Below are 24,289 nucleotides of genomic sequence, written 5' to 3'. Positions count from 1 at the left end.
AAGGGTGTTGGGGGAAACCGGAGGGGGCGATGAACCATGAGAGACTTTGAACTCTGAGAAACAAACTGAGGGTTCTGGAGGGGAGAGGTTTGGGTGAGCCTGGTGGTGGGTATTGTGGAGGGCACGTATTGCATGGAGCACTGGGTGTGGTGCATAAACACTGAATCTTGGAATGCTGAAAAAATAAAGTTAAAAAATTTTTAAAAAATCGATCTCTCTCTGTATTTACAATAGTCAAATTATGGAGGGAGCCCAAGTGTCCATCGATTGAAGAATAAAGAAAATGTGGTATATATGTATAATGGATTATAACTCAGCCATAAAAAAGAATGAAATCTTGTCATTTGCAACAACATAGATGGAGCTCAAGAGTATAATGCTAAGTGAAATAAGCCAGTCAGAGAAAGATAAATATCACATGACTTCACATATATGTGGAACTTCAGAAATAAAACAAATGAACAATAGGGGAAAAAAGAGAGAGAGAGATAAACCAAGAAACAGACTCTTAACTGTAGAGAACAAACTGATGGTTACCAGAGGGGTGGTGGTGAGGGGATGGGTGAAATAGGTGAAGGGAACTGAGAGTACATTTATTCTGATGAGCACTGAAAATGTATAGAATTGTTGAAATACTATATTGTACACCTGCAACTAATATTACACTGGATGTTAACTACACTGGAATTAAAATTTTTTTAAATTAAAAAATAAATAAAAATCACTTTCTCTGAAATGGAGAAAACTCTAGGGATGTCTTAGAATCGAGAGAGGAATCTGAAAAATCACTTTTTATTGTGTGTGTGGGAGGCCAGAGAGATAGAGGTTCACATTTGATTTCTGCACAATATATTATTTTCATGCAATCCAACATGATTTAGCTAGGGAGAAGATGAATAAGGAGATAGAAAAGGTCATTTGAAAAGATGAAAGTCGTGCCTCCTCTCTGGAATTGGGCAGGTATGTGTTTTAGAAAGGCCTTTAAGGTTCTCCTAGAGAAAAGGCCTGATTTGAATGTCATTAACATGGCTGGACTCTCAGGCCTTCTAAAATGGTCTTTCATTTCCATGTGAATATTGGAAAATGCCCTTCTTGGGGGTGGGGAGTATGGGCAGGGGGACCAGACCTCTTTGCCTACATCTTGGCTAATTTACATGCTCTCCAATGGAGGTCATATCGATATGAGACCCAACCTCTGTCAGTTTTGCGGGTCCCTTAACCTGAGAACCTTGAAGCCCATTGAGAGCTATTCATACTTGGCAGATTGATTTCTTTAGTCATTTTGTCATAGTAACTGACAATTCACTGCCATCCAAGTGTATCTGGGAGCACAATGCCCACATAAATATTGTTGGCAATTCTCAGCATATCCCTTTGTGGAAATAGTAGGTTCATTTACTTCTGCCACTCGACTTTCTATAGCTATGTGGCAGAAGATCATTTCCTCTGCAACCATATAGCTGACAGACCCAGTAGGGCTTGTTTCAAAGAAGCAGAGAGTTCAGAATTCCCCACCGATGCAGAATAAAATGAATCAAAACTTCGAACACAGGTTAATCTGGAAGAGGAGTCGGGGGTCAATAAGAACATAAAAACTTTGATGAGAATCAGGTGCAGCCCGAGTCCCAGAGCTGTTCTGGAGCATTTGGAGCATAGGAATAATAAACAGGAAAGTATCTCTATTTTTAAAAATCACTTGAAAAAACAAAGAGCAGTGAATCCTTAATCACACCAGCTAATTTGAAAGGTGTGTTCTGAACTGTGCTGACTCACAGAGCAGGTGGGACACTTTCTAAGAGCACTGCAAAGAGTGCCAGGGTGGCCTTGATCTACAGAGTTTCTTGTTCTTGTCCTAGCTGTTAATCCAAACATCTCTGAATGGAGAGGGGGCTGCAGGTGACATGGCAGAAGGAGCACGGGTTCTGGCAGTAAACATTCCGGGATTTGATATCTGGCTCTGCTGCTTAGCCGCCGAAGGTCCCTTAACCTTTCTGGACTCAGTTTCACCACCTACAAAATGGGATTATAAAGGTACCCACTTTATAGGGGTGGTCATAAGGATTAAATGAGAAAATGTATTCATTTAATAAATCTTTTCCGAGTTCCTCCTCTGCCTTAGGCACAGACTATAGGACTAGAAAACGAAAACCTTCAAGTGGGGAGTCTCTGTCTTTGATTTTAGTCCCTCCAATCAGAATGGAAAATAAAATTGCTTCAACATAAGATATGATTCTCTAAGTTGGCTTGGAAAAGTCAGGGAGGGCTTCTCGGAGAATATAGCTCTTGAGATTTGAAAGAAGAGAAGTTTGTCAAGCAGATTGGCAGAAAGGAGACATCCCAGGCAGATGTGAAGGTAAGAGGCATAGTGATACCTCTCTTATTGTTGCTGGAGTACGATGTGCATGAAGCATGTGGCAGAAGATGAGGCTGGGCAGCGAGAGGACCAGATTGTAGAGAGCTTTGTGCATGTCCAATGCAGAGAAGTTCAGTTTTGATCCTACAGTTACAAGGAGCCTTGGAAACACGCCCGTTCCCTGTTGAGCATTTACCATGTGCTATGCTCAATCACTGTGATACTCTTTGTCAGGGGTAATCAAAGCTGATGTCACCACGGGAGTTGACTTTCACTTAGTTTCTTGTGATGAAAACAGTGAACCATGTTTGCGTGCGGGGGTGTGGGGAGGAAGGGGGTGGCAGACAAACCTTTTGAAATCTTCTATCCACATCTGGGGCCCAGAGGCATGGATCCACCTCCAGCTGATTTATCTGTCTGAACCTTTCCTGCCTCTCTGCAGTGTGGATAACATCTGCCAACATCAGTGTAGAACTTTCATGGCATAAGGGATTGCTAGCACCTTGAAAAATTAAATGCAGCCTAAGGCTACAATCTGCGCCAATTTTCTCCTCCCTGTCTCTGGAGTGTGTGGCTAGGACACTTGAATATCCAAAGGAGCACAAGCTCACAGGGATGGGAGCCCCAGGCCTCCCAAGCCCAGTGAAGCAGGATGTAAAATTTCCCAGAGGGTTAGTTCCACCCCCTAGTTCTGAGGCCCATGTGATGAGAGTCAGGACTTTTTGAGTACTGGGAAGACAAATCCTAGAAATCCAGAGGCCTGGACTTTACCACTCCCCAGCTCTGTGATCTTGGGGAAGTCACTTCACCACAGTGAGCTTCAGCACCCTGATCTCAAAAATGGGAATCAGTGGGAATAATTCACCTGCTTACTGTATAGCAGTACAAGTCTGAGACGACCCTGTGTTCAGGTTATCTATTGCTGCATAACAATTACTCCAAGACATAGCGTCTTACAACCACAATATAGACCTCATTCACAAATCTCAATCTGGACAGGGCTCAGTGGAGACATCCTGTCTCTGCCTCACTTGGTTCTGTCAGCCAGGGCCCCTCCATGGCTGGGGCTGGGGTCTCAGAAGGTTCATGCGCTCACATGTCTGGCAGTCAGCACTACTGCTGACCATCTCCGTGCTTACTTGTGACATGGTAGCAGCTTAAAGGACAAGTGCCTGAGATAGGTAGAGCACCAGGCCAAAGTCATACTCTTCTATGACCTAGCCTCCGAGGTCATGTAGCACCACGTCTGCCATTTTCCCATTTGTCACATCAGTTACAAGTCCTGCTGGGGTTCAAAAAGAGGAAACACACACCCCACCTCTTCAAAGTAGGAGTGTCAGTGACACTGGAAGACAGTGATGTGAGATGGGATATTCCTAGGGCCATCTTTGGAAAATAGGACATAGGAAACAGCTCTGTTAAGTACAAAGCATCACATGAATGGTGTTGCTAATACTCAGGCCTTCCCCTGAAGTGCTGTTTCACATATTTAACAGGTACTATTATCATTAAACTCCTTATTTGTCTAATATTGATTGATACCTACTAAATGCAGGCACTGTCCAAGTTGCTTTTGAGGGCAGGACCTTGTTTCACACATATAGAAAATATGAGAAGTAGGATTTCTGATCTCTATTTTAGAGTAAACTGAGGCTCAGGGCATTTAAGTGATGGATTTCATTCATTCACTCAGTAAATATATCGGAAACATCTACTTTCTGTCAGGCAACATGCTCAGAGGGAAATAATAGTAAAAAAAAAAAAAACAGATATGATCTCTGCATCATCTAGGGGAGGAGAAAAAATTAAAAACTAAATAATCATAAAAGAAGCTGATTATCAGGCGCCTGGGTGGCTGAGTTAAAGCCTCTGCCTTCAGCTCAGGTCATGATCCCAGGGTCCTGGGATTGAGCCCCGCGTCGGGCTCTCTGCTCCTCGAGAGCCTGCTTCCTCCTCTCTCTCTGCCTGCCTCTCTGCCTACTTGTAATCTCTGTCTGTCAAATAAATAAGTAAAATCTTTGAAAAAAAAAAAAAAAACCAAGAAGCTGATTATCATTGTGATCAACACTATAGTGGTGAGACCCCATGTAGACTGGTGTTCAGGGAAGGCTTTCCTAAAACATAACATTTTAAATGACACCAGAAGAATGAGTGGCAGTGAGAATGGGGGTGGGGGTGCAGGAGAGCTTTCCAGGCAGGAGGAGCAGGCCATGCAAAGGCCCTGGGGTGGAGGGAAAATGATAGAGCTGGAGTAGAGACAGTGAGGATAAGCTTGCTCTAAGATGCAGCCAGTTGGAGAAACAGGCAACACACACACACACACACACACACACACACACACACACACACACAAAACAAAAAGCCACAAGAGCATACCAAGCTTTGCCCTGTCATAAGCCATATCTGCAGAGTCAGGTCCTGAACTTAGGGCTTCTGAACACCCATGGAAGGGCTCTCTCTTCCCAGGACAACTGCCTGGTCTCCATTAGGCAGAGAGCCACCTTCCCAGCATCTCCAACAGATTATATTATATGGGTTAGGACAGGCCACAGGTTTTTCCCACTCAAGTGACAGGTTTTGAAGGGCTCCATGGTCCCCCTCTATGGTCAAACTCTCTATAGTATTGAGGCGTGGAGACTCTGCAGGCACTAAGTGCCAACTCCCTCATATCAAACCCCAAAAGGCAGATACCCAAATGCTGATCTAAGAACAAGGAGGCTCCCTAGAATCTCAATGGCACTTTACTGGGTGGAAATGAGAAAGCAGACTCTTTTCCAAGCCTCAATTTGTCCTTTTGTGAAATGGGAGAAATGCAACTCAATTACTTCCTGTCCAATTTATAAAAAATTAATTGCACTAAATCTAAAATAATCAGCTCAGTTATGCACCCCCACACAGGGACCATATTCTTTGCTGTTTTCGTAGAAAAACCAATAAGGTGAGGAGAGTATGATGGCAGGACTCCAGGGAGAGAGAATCTCAGTGCTGAGTTGGACAATCAGAAAAGAATGTTTGCAGATAGAAAACTGTCTTTACAGAGCATGCTTCTCAGTAGCCCTCTGGCTCTCTTGCCCAGAGGGTGGAACTGTTTCCAAAAAGTTCTGTTTAGATTTTTGAAAGGAAATATCCTGGTTTCTCTCCTGGCAGCTGTTTAGGCTACTGGCAGTTTGGAAGTAAAATGTTTTTTCTCTTTCTCTCTTTAGCGAAAGCTGCATTACTGGGTACTCAGCCACTAGGAGAAAAATGTTTTTTTGTTCGTTTGGTTGGTTGGTTTTTTGTCTTTTGTTGTTGTTTTTTGGAGATGGACACTATGTACGAAGTATTCTGATTCACACTGTCACTCCTAATCATCAGGTCTGTTTTACTGTGTTTTCAAGTAATAGAATGATTAAACCAAGATCCTTTACATAAATCTCTTCCCATGTGTTTATTCACAATAATAATTTAAAAACCCTCAAATGACAACTTTAGAATTACTCACCAAAGCCTGATAAAGCATTACAGAGTTAAAAAGAAAGGCCACCTCTTCCCAGATCAATTTTAGCTAATGGCTGAGAGTTTTGGTAGTAACTCGGTCATTCTTCTGGGAACAAGCCCATGACTGTTTCCATCTTAAGCAGCTATTACTGACAAGCGACACCTGGAACTTCCAGGCACTCAAAAGGATTATTATAACCTCACCACAAATTGCTCATCTGAGATAAAATCTGGTGAGTGATTCTTAACTCAGAAACCATCCAAATCTCTCTTGAGATGAAAGTAGGCTAGAAATAAGAAGGCAGTCAGGAAACAAGATGCTCTTTGGGGAAAAGAGCCCCACTGTAGTTTTCCCTGTAGTGATCCTTTCACTGTGTAGGGACCTTGAATCCAGGAGCGCCTGCTGAAGTGCCTCCATTTAGAACATTTCACATCGTGGTCACCTCGCTCTTCTGGACATGGGTCTGATTTTTCTACCAAGCCTAAGCACCAAGGTAGGTTATGCTTAATTGTCATTGGGTGTCTATTGTGAAAGGTTTAAAAAAAATTAGTTCATAAACAGCTCTGATGCAGTGGTTAAGTTGCCACTTATAACTGAAAATGGTCCTATTGTTACCAGCATAGAAATTTCCTGGTATTTTCAGACTAACCTGTGTAGCAGCTGTCTAACCAATCATTCAACACACTGTTGACCCAATCTTCTACCTGGTAATTGTAAGTCACACATGTGGCAGCCCAGGCTGTGGTATGAACATTGTGGGAAATGAGGGTATAACCCAATGGGACAAGGTGACCCTGGAGAGCCTTCCATTAGTTGGTCCTGTGCAAAGGATCTAAAAACCTATAGACTATGGCCCTTGCTCTTTCGGAGATAGCCTCTGTCCATAAGCCATTGCCCTGATTAATTTAAACCACCTTTCACCTGGTTACAAATGAATAAATAATTATAATGTGAAAAAGTTATATGTCATAAAAATAACTATTCCCCATGGGGATGTAAATTAGAACTTAAGTATTATACTCATGGGACTAACATCTATACTTGCAGTCAAAACACCCATCCACCTAATTATTCTTCCATGCTTTATTAGGCATGGATCTGGGCACTGGAAATAAAGTGATAATCAAGATATCCATCATCACTGCCATCATGGAACTTGAACCTGGAAGGAATGAACTCAGTGCACTTGTAAGTTTAAATGTGATAATGTGTTATAAAAAAAAGAAATGTCAGATGCCATAGGACCAAATTTTTCTAGTGAGTGCAATTAGGTAAGTTTTCCTAGAGAAAATGATGTTGAAACAGCCAGTGCTGAGATCTGGCCTTACCAGGAGGACGTGGGGTATAGAAGAGTGTCCCAGGCAGAGAGAAGAGAAAATGCCTTCCAAGTCTGTTGGGAGGGGCTGAAGGTGCTAGATTATATCCCACGCAGCAGGAGTGTTGGGGATAGGGAGGAGATGGAAGCTGAGGCTGGAGAAATTGCCAGGGGCAAGAAAAACAAAAGTGAAAATTTGCAGGCCAGGTCAAGGCACTTGGGTTTTGTGATTTTCTACTAAATCCAATGGTAAGCCATTGAGTGTTTTTAAACAGAAGACTGAAGGAATGCAGATCTATATTTCTATTCTTTTTTAAGATTTTCTTGTTTTTTAAGTCATCTTTACACCCAACATGGGGCTCATACTCACAATCCTGAGATCAAGAGTCATGTGATCTGGCAACTGAACCATCCAGGTGGCCCTAGTAGATCTGCGTTTTTATTTATTTGAGAGAGAGAGAGAGAAAGAGAGAGGTCCCAAGTAGGCAGAGAGGCGGGCAGAGAGAGAGGAGGAGTAAGCAGGCTTCCTGCTGAGCAGAGAGATAGGGGACTAAGAGTATCACATTTCCCACCAGATTGTGTCTAAATTCTATAAATGTTCAAATTGGCTATTTCCTATTACAATCCCAAACAAGAACAATCATCAATATTACATTTGTTCAATTAAATACTATCTACCAGGTGCAAGACAAATTTTTACAGGAGCAACGATGTGAAATCCATTATTCTACATATTAACAACTACAGCAGATCACAAAGTAAAAGAAAATTTTAAAAAGAGACTTTAAGGAAATGGGCCTCTTAAAATCACACGTATGATGAAACTCAGTAGTTCTGAATACTGGGGATGGACAAATAAAAGCTGAAAATGTAAAAAGTCATAAGTCAATACTTATTAAAATTTGAGAGCATCCATGACCAAAACGATTCTGGAAATACTTACAGGAAATTAAATACGTACTTAAAGGGAAAGGTTTGGAAAATGCATGCAATATTATATAGCAAATTTAGTGTCACTTCAGAATGTTAACTTTAATACAAAATAGACTGCCTTGACAAACCAAAGAGAATTTACAAAACTATAAATATTATGCTCTGTCCCCTAATTCCAAAATATCCTCTGTGGACGGTAAACTTCTCAAGGGCAAAGTTGAGTTCTTATTTGCACTTTATCTCTAGATTCTGAAAAAAATCTTGGGTGAATTACTATATCTTTAAAAAGTTGAAATACACTTAGTCTGGGAGTTCATTTATACTTAGCTATACCTATTACTTAATACAATTGTCAGGAAAGTTAGGAATGAGGAAAAATCATAAACATTTTCAAGATGAAAATGTCTTAAGAACCATTCAATCTTCAGAGCTCATGGGATAAAAGGTACTTTGAATTCCTGACCAAGTCCAGATAATCTGGTCTCAACACTCAAAGGTACTGAGTCTTTGTTTTTTGTCGGATATGCAGTCTTCTTCCTACAACATCTAATTCGTATAATTTAATGGCTGGATTATCTAATTTGTGACCAACCCAAATCCCTTTCCTGTCCTCATCCTCCCCAGTGGCCCTTTTTCTGTCCCTTTGTTTACTTTAATTAATCCATCCTCTTTTCTCCAGACCGGCAGGGTAAAGGAGATTCACCTCAGTCAGACATGATCCTTCCTTCCCTCTCTTACCTCTTGCTTTCTCTCTCTTCCTCCTTTTTACCAATTTTTGTTCTTTATTTATATCAAAGTAATACCTGTACATAATTGTAAATGCTCCAACGGTGCTCCAGAGCTTACGTAATAATCCTCAGTCACCTCCCCTCACATTCACTCCCTGCCCCCCCATTTACTCTCTAGATAAAACTATTTTCATATATATGAAAATATGTTATTTATATAACAGTATTCATTATTTTTGCACCACACCCAGTGCTCCATGCAATCCGTGCCCTCTATAATACCCACCACCTGGTACCCCGACCTCCCACCCCCGCCACTTCAAACCCTCAGATTGTTTTTCAGAGTCCATAGTCTCTCATGGTTCACCTCCTCTTCCAATTTCCCCCAACTCCCTTCTCCTCTCTAACTCCCCATGTCCTCCATGCTATTTGTTATGCTCCACAAGTAAGTGAAACCATATGATAATTGACTCTCTCTGCTTGGCTTATTTCACTCAGCATAATCTCTTCCAGTCCTGTCCGTGTTGCTACAAAAGTTGGGTATTTGTCCTTTCTGATGGAGACATAATACTCCATAGTGTATATGGACCACATCTATATTCTTAAACAATTTCTTCTGGCATTTGCCTCCATACATCTAAAGAGCTTCCTTCTAGTTCTTTAATTGATGTATACAAGTTAGACATCATCTGTTAAATTTCTGTCATGGACAGTGAAGGTTGACCCCTCTCGCTCAATGCTTCCCACCCATTCTCCTACGATAATTATATCACTATTTTTGATGTAATCACCATTACATGTTTGCTGTACTACAAGTGCGCAAATATAGTTCATTGTTGACTATGGTTCCACTGCCTTTATTGTGCAGTTTTTCTTTTTCCTACAGCTAATAATTTCTTCTTTTTATTTATATAGCTCTCTGCATAGCTCTCATTATATTCTAAAATTCTCTCTCAGAATTATGAAACACCTCTAAATACTGTCCTCAAATGAATCAGGTGATCATCAGCTCCCTGGCTTCTCCTGGGCCTTGCATCCACTTGCTTCTCTCTGTATCCTCTAGTTCTGCTGCCCCAGACTTCCCTTTGCTTCTCCCCTGGGTTGAATCCCTTATTTCTAGGACCCCATGTCTTCTTCCTTGTTTATTCCCTTTTAGTAAAGCATCTCCTTCTGAAGCTTCTTGAGAAAGGTTGGGAGGAAGGTCTTCTCACTGCTAAGAGTTCCTTTTCTCATTTTGGAGAATCTTGCTCCATTGCAATGTCCTTTAGGGCAGAAGCCATGTGCTATTTTTCTTTTAATCTCCCAGGCTGTGCACCACCTTTCCCCTACTAGTCAGTACTCGTCACAGACCCTGAATTATCTAGGTCATTTACTTCTTTGCTAATTTATCATCATTCTGCCTTGTGTGCCTTATTTAACCAATATATCCTTAGTGCATGGTGGCTGTCCACCCCACAAAACCAATGAATGAATAAATACATAAATGAATAAAAATGTGCAGAAAGAGCATGAGTTTGAAAGTTAGACAGACTTCCACTAAAATACGAGTTTTGTACTTTAGTTCTGAGACTAAGAAGTTTATTAACCATTGCTGAGATTCCATTTTCCCATTGTCAAAAGTAACTACTTCAATTTAAATCAGTGATGATGCTAATGTATTTAGGGTTGAAATAGGGTATCTATAACTTACTTTCAAATCGTTTAGGTTCCCCCTCCCCAAATACATGTATATACACAGAGAGAACAGATGAGGCAAAATGGTAACAATTAGGGAATGCCGGTAAAGGATATACAGGTGTTCACTGTACTTTCAACTTTTCTCTGTTTTACAAACTTAGAGAACTTAGAGATACAAAATTAAGAGGGAGGAAAAAGCATAGATATTTCAGAGGGTCTTTGTTAGAATTAAACCTGATAAGGAAGCACTTAGCATTGTGCTTGGGTCTACCAGATGCTCAATAAAATGTTAATGTCCTTCATTCCCTGGAACTAATCCCAACCACCTGCAGTGGGCCCTCTCTGACTTCACAGTCCAGCTCCAGAAAATTCTCACTCAAATTTAGTCCAAATTGGTAAGCTGAAAAATGCTCCTCCCCACCAAATATCCATGTCAAATGCTTGGAACCTATGAATGTGACTTCATTTACTAAAAGGGTTTTTACAAATGTAATCAAGTTATGAACCTGAGATGAGATCATTTTGGATTATCTGGGTGGACCTTAAATCCAATGACAAATCTCCTTATAAGAGATACACTGAGGAAAAAGTCAGAAGAGAAGGAGGCAATATAAAGACAGAGGCAGAGACTAGAGGGAGATGGCCACAAGCCATTGAGCCAAGGCACGTTGACAGCTACTGGAAGCTGGAGGAGGCAAAGAATGGGTCTTCCCCTTAGAGCCCCTAGAGAGAGCACAGCTGTCCAGCACCTTGGGCTTGAACCTATGAGCCCCAGAACTGTGAGAGATATTTCTGTTATCTTGAGATTTAAGATGTTTATGGTCATCTGTTATGTAAGCCCTGGGAAATACATACACTCTCCCTGACCAAGTTCTCAACATGTGTTCCTATTTCAGGAGCCTAGCTCTTCGTGAGTGCCAATAGCCCTCACTCAGCAACTCAAGCCACATTTCTACCATCAGGGCCCTGTTCCCCACCACTGGCTCTCCTTTCTTTCTCTTCCGCTTCCCTGGCAACAACGCTTGTCAGCTGCCACCTGCAAGACTGCTCTGATGCCAGCTACCTGCTTGTCTCTCTTTGCATGGGACTTGATCTTCCTCTCTCTCAAGCCTCATGCTGTGAGGCCTAGTTCCCTGGCCCCTGGTGTCTAATTGTCGCTGATCTCACTAACCCCATCAATTACCATGCCCCAGATTTGACATCTTTAATATTCAAGAGTAATGAGCATAATAATATATGGTGAAAGTAAAATCAGTCAGTGGTTGCCTTTGTGGGGGGTACAAAATAATGGGGAAGCAGTACAAGAGAACTTATTAAGAGTTATGGGAATGGTCTATGTATGGGTAGGAATCTGGTTTGCATGGATGTTGGCATTTGCCAAAAGTGATCAAACCCTAACACTTAATATCTATTGAGTATTTTGCTCATGTAAATATTCCTCAACCAAAAAAGGAAAAAGTTAAAAAGAAAAATAATAAACCTGCTGAAAATAAACAGACTTAGAAGAAAATGGAAGTCATTATTTACTTTAAGGTTCTCACCTTTGGCGCTATCGACATTTCGGTTAGATGATGCACTGAAAAGCAGTATCCCTGGCCTCTACTACTGGTTGCCAGTAGCATTCTCCCAGTACCCATCCCCACCACCAAATTTACAACAACTAAAATTGTCTCCAGCCCTTGCCACATGTTCCCTGGACATTAAGAACCACTGGGTCAGTTAGTATGTAGTACCTGACCAGCGCCATCCCATGCAGAGTGACTTGTGTCCAATATGATAAGCTTTGGAGGACCAACTGAGAGTGACCTCCAGAGGAGTCTCTGTCTGAAAGGGAAAGAAAATTGGTTGCCAGGGATGTAGGCATGATCTGATATTTCTGTGCTTTTTAGTTCCAGTCACAAAAAGAAAAAGCAGAAAGATGCCTATAGAATAAGAATATCCAAAATGGTGGTATAGTACCAATTATGTTAGTCGTCATTGTGGGGTGGTGATATAATAATACCAATGCTAACTGATATTTATATGTATTATATAATTTTTAGTTCTGTAAAAATCTACTAATTTCTCCCTAACAATATTCCTTTGAGAAAGTGAAATGTTAATTTTTCTACTGTATAGACAATAAAATCAGGAGGTAAGAGTTAAGTGACTGCCCAAGGTCACAGGGAGTTAAAAGAACAGCTGGAGCCATGGTGTAACCCTTGATCTCATGGAGGCAGGATACAAATCAGAGGAAACTGTATGTCTAGATGGAGATCAGAAATCAGTCCCTGAAGGGAACTGGCCCTGCAGGACCAAATCACCTATGTGAATAATGCATAGTAAAAACTAATACTTTTACTTTAGAAACTACAGCCATTGAGAATTTTCTTCTTCAGTGTGGTGTGTAGGAGCACACTTTGGGGGTGGGTGGGGATGTGTGTGCGCTAAGGTGAGAGCAGCACCCAGCACAAAGGGAACCTCAGTGAACCCAGGAGAGTGTTTCCCTGCAATGCAAAACCCCATCATCAAGGCAGGACTCCTCATTTCTCAGAAACTTCGCTGTGTTGTAATCACTGTAAAGGCCTCATTATCTCTTTCTTTATGTGGCCCAGGGTACCTTTTAGGTAATATATGCACAACCTGTTTGCAGTGAATTAAATAGATTTCAGAGATGCAGAATTTCTGAACATGCTCTTCATAGGACCAGGACTTAGCCCCAGTATTCATCAGTAACACTCCTATTTGCCTGGTTAATTCCCCATTAACTGATAAACTTGCCTGAAACAATGACTTCTTCAAGAATTTCTCTACTTGGAAGTTCCCAAGGGCTGAAACTATATCTGGTCCAGCTTTAAACATGCCCCACAATTTGATGGTAGCCAATTTATTCAGTGATTGTCTCCTCCCCACAATCTCAACCCCGGGGTTCCACCCACACCAAAACCACCGCAAGCCCCTAAAGATGTTGAAGGGAATGAGAATTGGTTAACTTCTCTCTCTCAGTAGCTAGTATCATTTTATATGTAAAAATTTACCAAGGGGCAACTGCGTGGCTCAGTTGGTTCAGCATCTGACTCTTGATTTCGGCTAAGGTCATTATCTCAGGCGGCTCACCCTGGAACCTGCTTGAGAGTTCTCTCTCCCTCTCCCTCTGCCCCTGCCCCCACACTCTCATACTCTCTCTCGAATAAATAAATATTTTTTAAAAATTGCCAATACCCCTCTCTCAGAAGGAAGTATACCTTTTTTTTTTTTTTAAAGATTTTTATTTATTTATTTGACAGACAGAGATCTCAAGTAGGCAGAGAGGCAGAGACAGAGGAGGAAGCAGGCTCCACGCCGAGCAGAGAGCCCGATGCGGGGCTCGATCCCAGGACCCTGGGATCATGACCTGAGCCGAAGGCAGAGCCTTAACCCACTGAGCCACCCAGGTGCCCGGAAGTATACCTTTTGATTTGTATCAGGGAAATGCAAAATAAAAGAACAATGAGATGCCACTACACACCCATTAGAATGAGCAAAATCTCCAACACTGGCAACGCCAAACACTGATACTCTGTGTTTGGCACATAGGAACTCTTCTACATTGCTGAGAGGGATGCCAAATAATGCAAAGCACTTAGGAAGGCAGTTTGGAGGTGTCTTGCCAAACTAAACATACTCTTACAGTACAATCCAACTATTGTATTCTTTATAACTTACTCCTAAGGAGCTAAAAACCTAATGTTCACAAAAACCTACACAAGGATGTTTATAGCAGCTTTATACATAATTGCCCAAACCTGGAAACGACTAAGACATCCTTCAGTAGGTAAATGGAGAAATAAACTGTGGCACATGCAGATGATGGGGTATTGTTCAGTACCAAAACAGATGCGTTTTCAAGCCATGAAAAGACATGGAGGAACTTTAAAGCCTATTACTAAGTGAAAGAAGCCAATCTATATGATTTCAACTATAGGACATTCTAGAAAAGGCAAAACTTATGTAGACTGTAAGAAGATCAGTGTTTGCCAGGGATGTGTGGGGAGAGAGAGAAATAGGGAGAGGATTTTTAGGGGAGTGAAAATACTCTGGATATTATGATGATGGAAATATATCATCATAAATTTGTCCAAGCCCAGAGAATGTGCAACACCAACAGTAAATTAAGGTAAGCCGTAGATTTGAGGTAACTATGATATGTCAATGTAGGCTCATCCTTGTTAAAAAAAAAAAAAAAAAAAAAAGCACAATTCTGGAAAGTAATGTTGATAATGAGCGAAACTATGCGTATGTGGGAGCAGGGGGTATATGGGAAATCTCTTGTACTTTCTTTTCAATTTTGTTGTAAATCTAGAATTACTCTTAAAAAAAAAAGTCTCTTTTTAAAAAGAGGCTCACCCAGGACCTCCTGGGTGGCTCAGTCAATTGGGCATCCAACTCCTGATTTCAGCTCAGGTCATGATCTCAGGATTGTGAGATGGAGCCCTGTGTTGGGTTCCACGCTCGGCGAGGAGTCTGTGTGAGACACTCTCTCCCTATTTTCCTCTACCCCTCCCCCGACTCATGTAATCTCTCTCTAAATAAATATATTTTTTTTTTTTAAGAAAGAGATTCACCCTTGTTAATAGGAAATGGGACATGACAGATTCTATAGAAAGGAGGTCCTAGGCCGGGTGGAATTATGTAGAACACCCTTCCCTCTCTGGTCTAATATTCTCTTGTTCCTTAATATTCCTAAGTAACAAAGGCATTTGCTAATTGACATCCTGGGTGTATTTAAGTGAAAAGAAAGTGAAAGAAATATTTGTTGAGTCTCTACCATAAGCATTTCTTTCATAGCAGGAAGTTTTCATGATAAAATTTAGAATTAATCATGCAATCAATTAGAAAATGGGATTTGTGGAAGCTGCAGGATTTTGAAAGAAGAAAAACTTGTGTTTTTCCTATCTTATTCCTATGATTTGGCACAATGTGAAGACTGAGTAAATAAAAGTGGGGTAATTGAGTAGTATGAGAAAAAGGAGGACAAAAACAAAAGAGGCTGAGGAAAGGAGAGTGACTAAAAGAGAGGTAAAAGGCAAAGGAAAAGATTTTAAAATATTATTTATTTGAGAGAGAGAGAGAGAGAGAGAGCGCACAGTGGGGAGGGGCAGAGCGAGAAGGAGAAGCAGGCTCCCCAAAAAGCAGGAAGCCGGATGCTGGGCCTTGATGCCCTGTGATCATGACCCGAGCCCAAGGCAGATGCTTAACCTACTGAGCAACCCAGGTTCGCTGGAAAAGATTAATAATATTCAATTTTGTAATGAGCACTGGGTGTTGTACGTAAGTGTTAATCATGGTATTGTATACCTGAAACTAATATTACACTGTATTTAACTAACTGGAATTTAAATAAAAGCTTTTTTTAAAAAGAAAAAAAAAAAATGGGATTTGTCCTGCTACTATTTTTAAAGTATTTCCATCGGGAACTTGTAGAAATAGCATTTTGAGCCAATGCGGCTGCTTCATCTGAATGGCTTTGGTGCTTTATTTTTCACAACAACGGATGATGAGGGAATAAAGATAATAAGAATGAGTAAGAAATACTAAAAATAGTATCTGCCGTCCTATGAAAAGAAAGCTCTTTATTCTTGAGCAAAGGCTGGAAGTTATCAAAGCTGGACTTGCTAAGTATGGTTTGTAGCAATATTTACAATTTCTTTTCTATCACTGAAAGGTCTGGAGGAAAAATAACTTTGATATTGAAAATCCGAAACTCAGAATCCTTTGCCCCCTTTCTTCCATTTCATTTTTATAATGCAGTTTCCTGAGATAAGAGCACTGACCCCACGGGCATACCCGGCATCACATACTGAACCAGGCTCTGCCGAGCAGGTACTTATTAAATAAACACGCTATGTCAAAACAGATCCTGAATGGCATGAGTTTTAAAAACCAAATGACTTTCTCACTGGGATGCCACACAGACCTGAAATTCTTTCCCGAAATACCAGGAAAGGCGAGTAAGTCAAAACTGAACCCATCTATATGTTTTCTGCAACTATGACGTCCTCCAATGAGAACTTGAACCCACTGGATATTTCACTTGGGCCGACTGCCCGTTCCCCCTCGGAACCTGATGCTCCCATCTGAGCCAAGACCTAAGTCCCCCAAACCAAGCACAGGAAAAGGGCCCCAGAAGGAGGTGCTTCATCCTAGGAAGAGTTAAACTTCTTGCACAAACGCGCCTTGCTTCCAGCCCTTCTCCCTCCATAACACAGCTCTGGGAGCCCCAGAGGGGGCTTTGGCTGCTCTGACTTCTCACACACTCTTCTTTCAAATGAATTTAAACCTTTTCTTGTCCAAATCCCTACAGAAGGGGAAAAAAAAAAAAAAAGTAACCACTCTGCAGTTTTTCTACTATTATGCAAATAAATTAATCAGGCAATGCTCCTGTGAGAATTAATTTATATTTGAATCCAATGAGGCCTGGATACTTGCTAACTGAACCCCCAGGCCAAAGCCCCAGCTAGGTAGCCCCTCATATTATTCCTTTGACGAAACGTGAACTGACATAAATACTATGGCCCCCTTTCAATCCGATTACCCCGTTACTTCACATCAATGGTACCCCAGCCATCAGATTCTGGCGTCTTTCCTTTCACCAACGCCAGGAACAACGGACCCCTCCTCCTTGATAAACAAGCACCCACGCTACCACCTCGTAGCCCCACTCTTAACCCATCATCCTCCCTCAATGGGCTCTATTCGACAAGGTATTTTATTTTGTTTGTAGGAATCAAGGACTGAGAAACAGTTCAAAATCAGGCCTGGCCGAGGCTGTTCTTTCAAAGCTGCCCTTTCACACAACTGCTAAGAGCCTCTGGAAATAACACCGCTAAAGTAGCCACCCTTTAATGGACGTCATTCCCTCGGGACGCGACGACCCCCCCCCCCCCCCCCCCCCCCCGCACACACCCCAACCCACTTCATCTCCCTCCGTTAGGTCTTATGGGCTCTTTTTAAAACACACAAAAAACAAACAGCAGCACAGGTTTCCCTTGGCTTGCGTGACCTGAAGCTCAGTGAAAATGAACCTACATTTTAAACGATACCTTTGTAATAAACTCATGTTGACAACCACTAAATTCTTTCCGTTGCTCTGCATAGAAACATTAAAAAAAAAAAAAAAAGATTCATTTCGCTCCCCGCCCTCCCCCCAAACTCTGCCCATTTAAAAAGCTTGTCTAAGTAATCCACCAGGTGGGGGGAAAGCTTTTCTATGTGGGCAGCTCAGTTTCTGGAGCCCTACCTTGGTAATTAGATTAACAGGCAAATGTGAATAGCAGGGACCAAAACAGTCCCCACTCTTCATTCTTTATGCCATTTGTTGTACGTAACTGATAGCAAAATATCTTGAATAGTAGCAGAAAAAAAAATATGGATTTGTGAAAGGCTCTATGCTGAAAGTGGAAACAAGAGAGGAAGAACACAAAGCAAGCTTTATTTAAAAAAAAAAAAATTCCAAGTAATAATAATGCTTTTTTTTTTTTGAGAAAAGGGCAGAAGTTATATATGCTCATAAACTGGGGTTATTGGTATGTTTTCTAGCTTTGTAGTTTAATTATTTTAAATATTTCTGTGCCTCCTCTTAGTACAGTCTGAAACAGAGGACAGTGACCCTAGGGGCAATCCTTGTCTTTCTGAATCGAAGAAGGCCAATATGTTCTGTAACCACAGTCCTCCAAAGGTTCTGAATCTGAGAAACCCTTTAAAACCTATTCTAACTAAGTTGGTATACTAAGAAGCTATCACTTTTTAGAAACAAAATAAAAATAAGAATTAAAACACATGAACACTTACTCAGTTAGCTGCAAAGAAAGTTATGGTTTTACCAAATACCCTTCATGCTTTTTTCAAAGCAACTTGCTTTCTTCTTTGCCAGAGGAGAACACCTTTGTTTTCATATAAAGTAGACTTCCATATAAAGTAGACTTTGTTTTCATATAAAGTAGACTTTCATATAAAGTAGATACAGAGACACTGTGTTAATTTATTAGATTTGGTGGTGAATTGCCACTAAAAGTGACACTCTCTTTTCTTCCCCTTAGTACTGGTGCCTTTGCCCAAACATCTGAAATTTGCTGCCTGGGATCTGCCAAGTGCAGGGTTAGTAGCTATTCGAGAATGTTGTTACATACCATATTCTTACTCAAAAAGAAATGTAACCACTTTATTCCTTTCCCTTGGCCTGGTTGTTCACTACTCATTCAACAAACACTCATCCAGTAACTCCCAATTACTAGCTGTGTCCATGGCGGCAAGCGTTCTTGTACTTAAAATGATTGATGTGGTAAAATCCTCACTCCGCATCCTTCCTCTACCTACAGTCTGGGGCCAAAGGAACCTTCTGCTGCAAGCTCAGCCCTATTCAGTCCTGTCCATTAACAGGAAACATCTAGGAGACTTCGTTCATAAGCTCAGGGGACTCAGCATTCAGTCACCCTCCTTGTGACACCCTTCTTCATGTGACAGAGGTTCCTAGGCTGCCCACATTGACCCCTTGCCCCTGAAGTTCACATATTGACCCCAAGCTCAGTGCAGAGCCTGACATGGGGCTGGATCTTCTCATGACCCTGAGATCAGGACCTGAGCTGAAATCAAGAGTGAGACACTTAACCAACTGGACCACCCAGGTCCCTCTACACAGTACATTAGATGCAACTACCATCAGTGAGATTCAGCCTATGAACTGAAGTCTATTTGCCATCTTTAATCCATATGTTATCTCTTACTAACTAGAGGTTATCTCTTGCTAGAAATACTGTGTTCCCTATCACTGAAAGTGCTTAAGTAAGGCTAACATGAAAGGGATTTTATTTCTAATAGGCATGAGATTTCACACCTATTAGAATAACCATGTGGCCGCATGAGACATGCACATCATATCTGCAACCCATACGCTCAAAACACGAGGCATGAGGAAGATGATTTTGGTGAATACCTTAGTCAGGTCAGGATAAATTCTCTGATAGCCCCAAAATCTTACAATAAAAGCTTACTTCTCATCTATGTCACAGTCCAATACAAGATCAGTGGCTCACCTCCAAGCCATGACTCAGGGTCCTGCATTCATTATGCGCTGTACCTCTACCATTCCAACGTGGGACCTCTGTTTCCCAATGGAAGCAAAGAGAAACAGGATTCTGTATGAGAGACTCTATATGCCAAGCCTGGAAGGGATGCACATTACTTCTGCCCACATTCTATTGCCCAGAACTGAGTCTATGGCTCCATCTAACTATGAGGAAATCTAGGAAATGCAGTATGTCCATAACAAAGGAGACAAATGGGTATCAGGGAACATTAGCAGTATCTGCAATAATCATTAAAAATTTTTATAAAACAGGGGCACCTGGATGGCTCAGTCAGTTAAGCATCTGACTCTTGAATTTTGGCTCAGGTCATGACATCAGGGTTGTGAGATCAAGCCCCACATCTGACTCCGCATTGGGTGTTGAGTCTGCTTCAGACTCTTCCTCTCCTGCTGCCCCTCTCCAACCCCTGCTCATACTCTCTCTCTCTCTCTCACTCTCTCAAAAGAACAAATGGGAAGAGGGCACCAGGATGATACAGTTAGTTGAGCATCCAATTCTTGGTTTCTGTTCAGGTCATGATCTCAAGGTCTTGAGACTGAGCCCCGGGCTGGTCTCCACATTCAGCACAGAGTCTGCTTGAGATTTTCTTTTCCTCTCCTTCTGCCTCTCCCCACTATGATCTTTCTCTCTCTCAAATAAAAAAATAAATAAATCTTAAAATTAAAAAATTATGAAATAGGAGCTAGACACTAGTAAGAGCAGCTACTAGAACTCAGCCATGGGTCTAACTTGGGTAGGGCACATTTCATGCACTATGCTTCAACATGTAGTAACAGTGTCTGTTCTGTATCTAAAGTCAGACCCATTTACCTTTGCTAATAGGGATCTTTGATCAGAAACCCAGTACCTACGTAATCTCTAGGAAAGTGACCCTTGATCTACTTAATGACAAATAGCAATTCCATTTCCTTACCAATGACTGGTTTAGATGTGAGCGACTGGCACTATTCTGGCCAATGAGACAGGAGTGGACATCTTCCAGGTAGGCTTCTGGAGAATACTTCTTTTCCCTGCTGATAAAAGGAGAGCGAAGACAATAAACGGACTCTCTTTCTGTGTTGTCGTTTGCATGTGATGCGTAGAGCTGGGGCAGCCAAAAGAAACTGTGAGGGAGCCAGCCACAGAAGACAGGTCAACATATTAAGGATAGCAGAGCAGAGACAGAAAGAACCCTGATTTTAAAAAAAATTTTTTTTATTTTTTAAAATTTAAATTTAAATTTAAAAATCTTTTTTTTTGGGCGCCTGGGTGGCTCAGTGGGTTAAGCCGCTGCCTTCGGCTCAGGTCATGATCTCAGGGTCCTGGGATCGAGTCCCACATCAGGCTCTCTGCTCAGCAGGGAGCCTGCTTCCTCCTCTCTCTCTCTGCCTGCCTCTCTGCCTACTTGTGATCTCTCTCTGTCAAATAAATAAATAAAATCTTTCAAAAAAAATTTTGTTTTTTGAAAGATTTTATTTATAAAAAAAAAGATTTTATTTATTTACTTTGTGAGAGAGAGAGAAAGAGTGGGTGCATGAGTGGGCGGAGGGGCAGAGAGAAAGGGAGAAGCTCCCCGCTGAGCAGGGAGCCTGATATGGGGCGAGATCCCCTGAGATCATAACCTGAGCTGAAAGCAGATGCTTAATGGACAGAGCCACCCAGGTGCCCCAAGAACCTTGATTTTTTTTTTTTTAAAGATTTTATTTATTTATTTGACAGAGATCACAAGTAGGCAGAGAGGCAGGTAGAAAGAGAGAGGGGAGGAAGCAGGCTCTCCGCAGAGCGGACAGCCCGATGCGGGGCTCGATCCCAGTACCCTGGGATCATGACCTGAGCCGAAGGCAGAGGCTTTAACCCACTGAGCCACCCAGGCGCCCCAAGAACCTTGATTTTTGATGGTATCAATGGGACAATGAATTAATGAACCCTGGTCCTTCTGGAATTCTTGTTTTAGGAAATAATAACTTCTCTTTGTAGTTTCCTCTATTTTTGATGGATGTTTTGCTAATGCAGCCGGAAGTATCCTGGCTGACAGATATGTGCTAAGCCCTTTAGATATATGCTCTCCAAAATGGAGCCACATCGACCTGTGGCTCATATACGTCTACCTCAGAGCAGGAAAAAACAGTTTCCCCTAACTCTGGGGCCCTTGCCTACAAAGAATTCTCTTTTTAAAAAAATCTAACACCTTTATGAATGAAGTAGGTGTTTGAAGTAAGTACCACTTGTATTTCTTAATGTTATTGTGAAGATCAAATGACTTCAAGAAGCACTTGGAATAGTACCTGAAATTTGGTAAACGCTAAATATATACTCATATCATTATTACTCATAGTAGTAGAGGTAGAACTTTCAGTTTTTACAAACTAAGGTAAATTTTAACAGTTGCTAAATGCCCTCCAAATGTCAGTTTGGCCTATGAGTATAATGACTTCTTCATCCCCATAGTACTTCAAAGGAAAAGAAGAGGGCTCCTGACCTAGAATTTAAACCACAGATTCAATCTGATAAGCTGAAAAATCCCAAAATTTTCCTCAGAGGTTGGTTCTGAGTCAATACAGAATAAGGGCTATGCACATAGGTCCTTGGGTCAGAATGAGTTCCAAGCCTTAGCTCTGGTATTTGCTGTGCATTAGGATTCAATCAGAGAAGTAGAACCAAGGAGCAATACACCATATATATCAGATACGTTTCCATATCAGGCTGGAAGCCACAAACACAGGCTGGAACCCCACAAGAGCAGACTGGAACCCCTGTCAGTCCCTGCTATGTCTGACCTTGTGCATGTGGATGTCCTGCACAAGCCAGTGCCCTCCTCCAGGGAGGAGGTCTTGGCTCCTGGCTCAGAAGTCAAACAACCTGGGGACGCTGGAGCCCCCATGTCCAGCTGCCGCCTCACACAGAGGTGAGCCCGCTGACCCACTTACAAGATGGCTACTGCTCTCCTTCCGCCCTCCAGATCTCTCAAGACTGTGGTGGCCCATTCCCACAGGAACTAGGTGGCAAAGGGAATTCTAAAAAAAGGAGGTTAACCTGCCAGGCTGATACAATGCAAAGCCAACATACTTAACGTTATTAAATTTCTCTAAGTTTCTATGTCTTCTTCTGTAGATCAGGGAGGATAATAATATTAGGATCCACCTCATCAGGCTGGAAAAGATTGAAGATTATTTTAAATAATGCGTGGAAAATACTTAATACAGTACTAGGCATAGAATAAGTTCTCAAAAAAGCAAGCTGTGATTATCATGTGTTGTTGTCATTGTTGTTTCATTAAATATCCTACCCTCAGAGGCATAGGATTAGGATATTTAGTTTCCTGAGAAGAAAAGGCACTGATATATATATATATATATACACACACACATATATATATAATGTATGTATGTATAAATAAATAAATAAATAAATAAATAAATATTGTCCAGTTACTGTTCTGGAAAGCAACATTTTCAGCCTCTTAGGGTAAGTATTATATCCATTTTACATGAGGCACTTGAAAAAACTAAGGATAGAAAGATTAGGTAGCCGGACTCAAGCTAGTAAAGTGGTAACCGGTGCTCTCTCATTCTCTCTCTTTCTCTCTTTCTCTATGTAGAAATCCAAGAAAAAAGAAGTATAGGGTCATCAAAACCAAGTGATGAGAAAGCAGCATTTAAACTGCAATCTGAAGGATGATCAGGAGTTAGTGAAACAAAGCAAACAAATCAAGCAAAGAGAAAAATACGTGTAAATGTACACTAACAAGAAAGGGCCGGGCATCCTAGAGGAGGGAGGAGAATGGGGAGGCAAAGCTGTGGTAGAGGCGGGGAGAGCAGCTGGGAGGGAACCATCCCTACTTCCTGGGATGGGAAGATCCAGGATGGCACAAGCTGTGTCTGTCTGGTTCATGCCAGTATTCCCAGATCTGGAATCATTCCTGAGGGGACATGGGAGAACCTCAGGAAAGGTTTGTTAACTGAAGGAAGGACAGGGTGAAAAGATATGAGTTATATATTAAAGTCTCTAGTTGCTACAAAGTATGCAATAAAGTTGCTATAAAGTATCCTCCCTCTCTGGCTCCTTCCAGTAATACAGAACTGGCTGCTTATTTCCTTTCTCTTGGCAGCCCTTCAAATCCTTGAATATGGCAGTCATATCCTTGTTGTTTCCATTCCCCAGGCCAACAGCCTCAGCTTCTTGGCATCAGTTTCCCACATTGAGAAATTCCAGTCAATGCTGTACAAAGAACTTCTGCAATATTCCAGTCAATGCTGTCCAAAGAACTTCTGCAATAATGGAAATGTTCTATACCAGTGCCATCCAATATGGCAGCCACGAGTCCCATGTGGCTATTGAGCATTTGAATTGTGGCTAATGTGACTGGGGAACTATACTTTAAATTTTATTTATATTTAAGCTTTTATTTAAATTATTTCAATTTTATTTAACTAATTTCTATTTGAACAGTCCCATGTGGCGAGTGGCTACTGAATTGGGCACTGCAGTTCTAGCTCTATACACTGACTCTTCTTCTGATAAGATGGACATCTCTGCATTTTCTCTGAGCTTCCCATTTTCTTTACCTTCCTTTTCACCAGAATTAACCAATTCTGATACCCTGTGCTGGGCTTCTGTCTCATGTCAGCTGATTAAGTACCCAGGGCTTAAAGATGAGCTGGAACCCCTTTTTTGATAAATACCGGTTATCAGAGTAGGAACTTTTTGCTTCCTGGGTCACAT

General features: G+C 41.5%; 1 long non-coding RNA gene across 1 annotated transcript; it reads left to right on the top strand.

The window, feature by feature from the left end:
* The first annotated feature begins 3,663 nt into the window (after positions 1–3,663).
* LOC116599304 lies at positions 3,664–18,599 on the top strand. The gene is made up of 4 exons (XR_004289307.1): positions 3,664–3,849; positions 6,210–6,324; positions 6,922–7,019; positions 18,542–18,599. It is a non-coding gene; the product is annotated as an uncharacterized LOC116599304 (long non-coding RNA).
* The last annotated feature ends 5,690 nt before the right edge of the window (positions 18,600–24,289 follow it).

Source organism: Mustela erminea, chromosome 9, assembly GCF_009829155.1.
Source record: "Mustela erminea isolate mMusErm1 chromosome 9, mMusErm1.Pri, whole genome shotgun sequence".
Lineage (NCBI taxonomy): Eukaryota > Metazoa > Chordata > Mammalia > Carnivora > Mustelidae > Mustela > Mustela erminea.
Note: the sequence above shows the minus strand (reverse complement) of the source record. Positions and strands in the feature narration are given on the sequence as shown.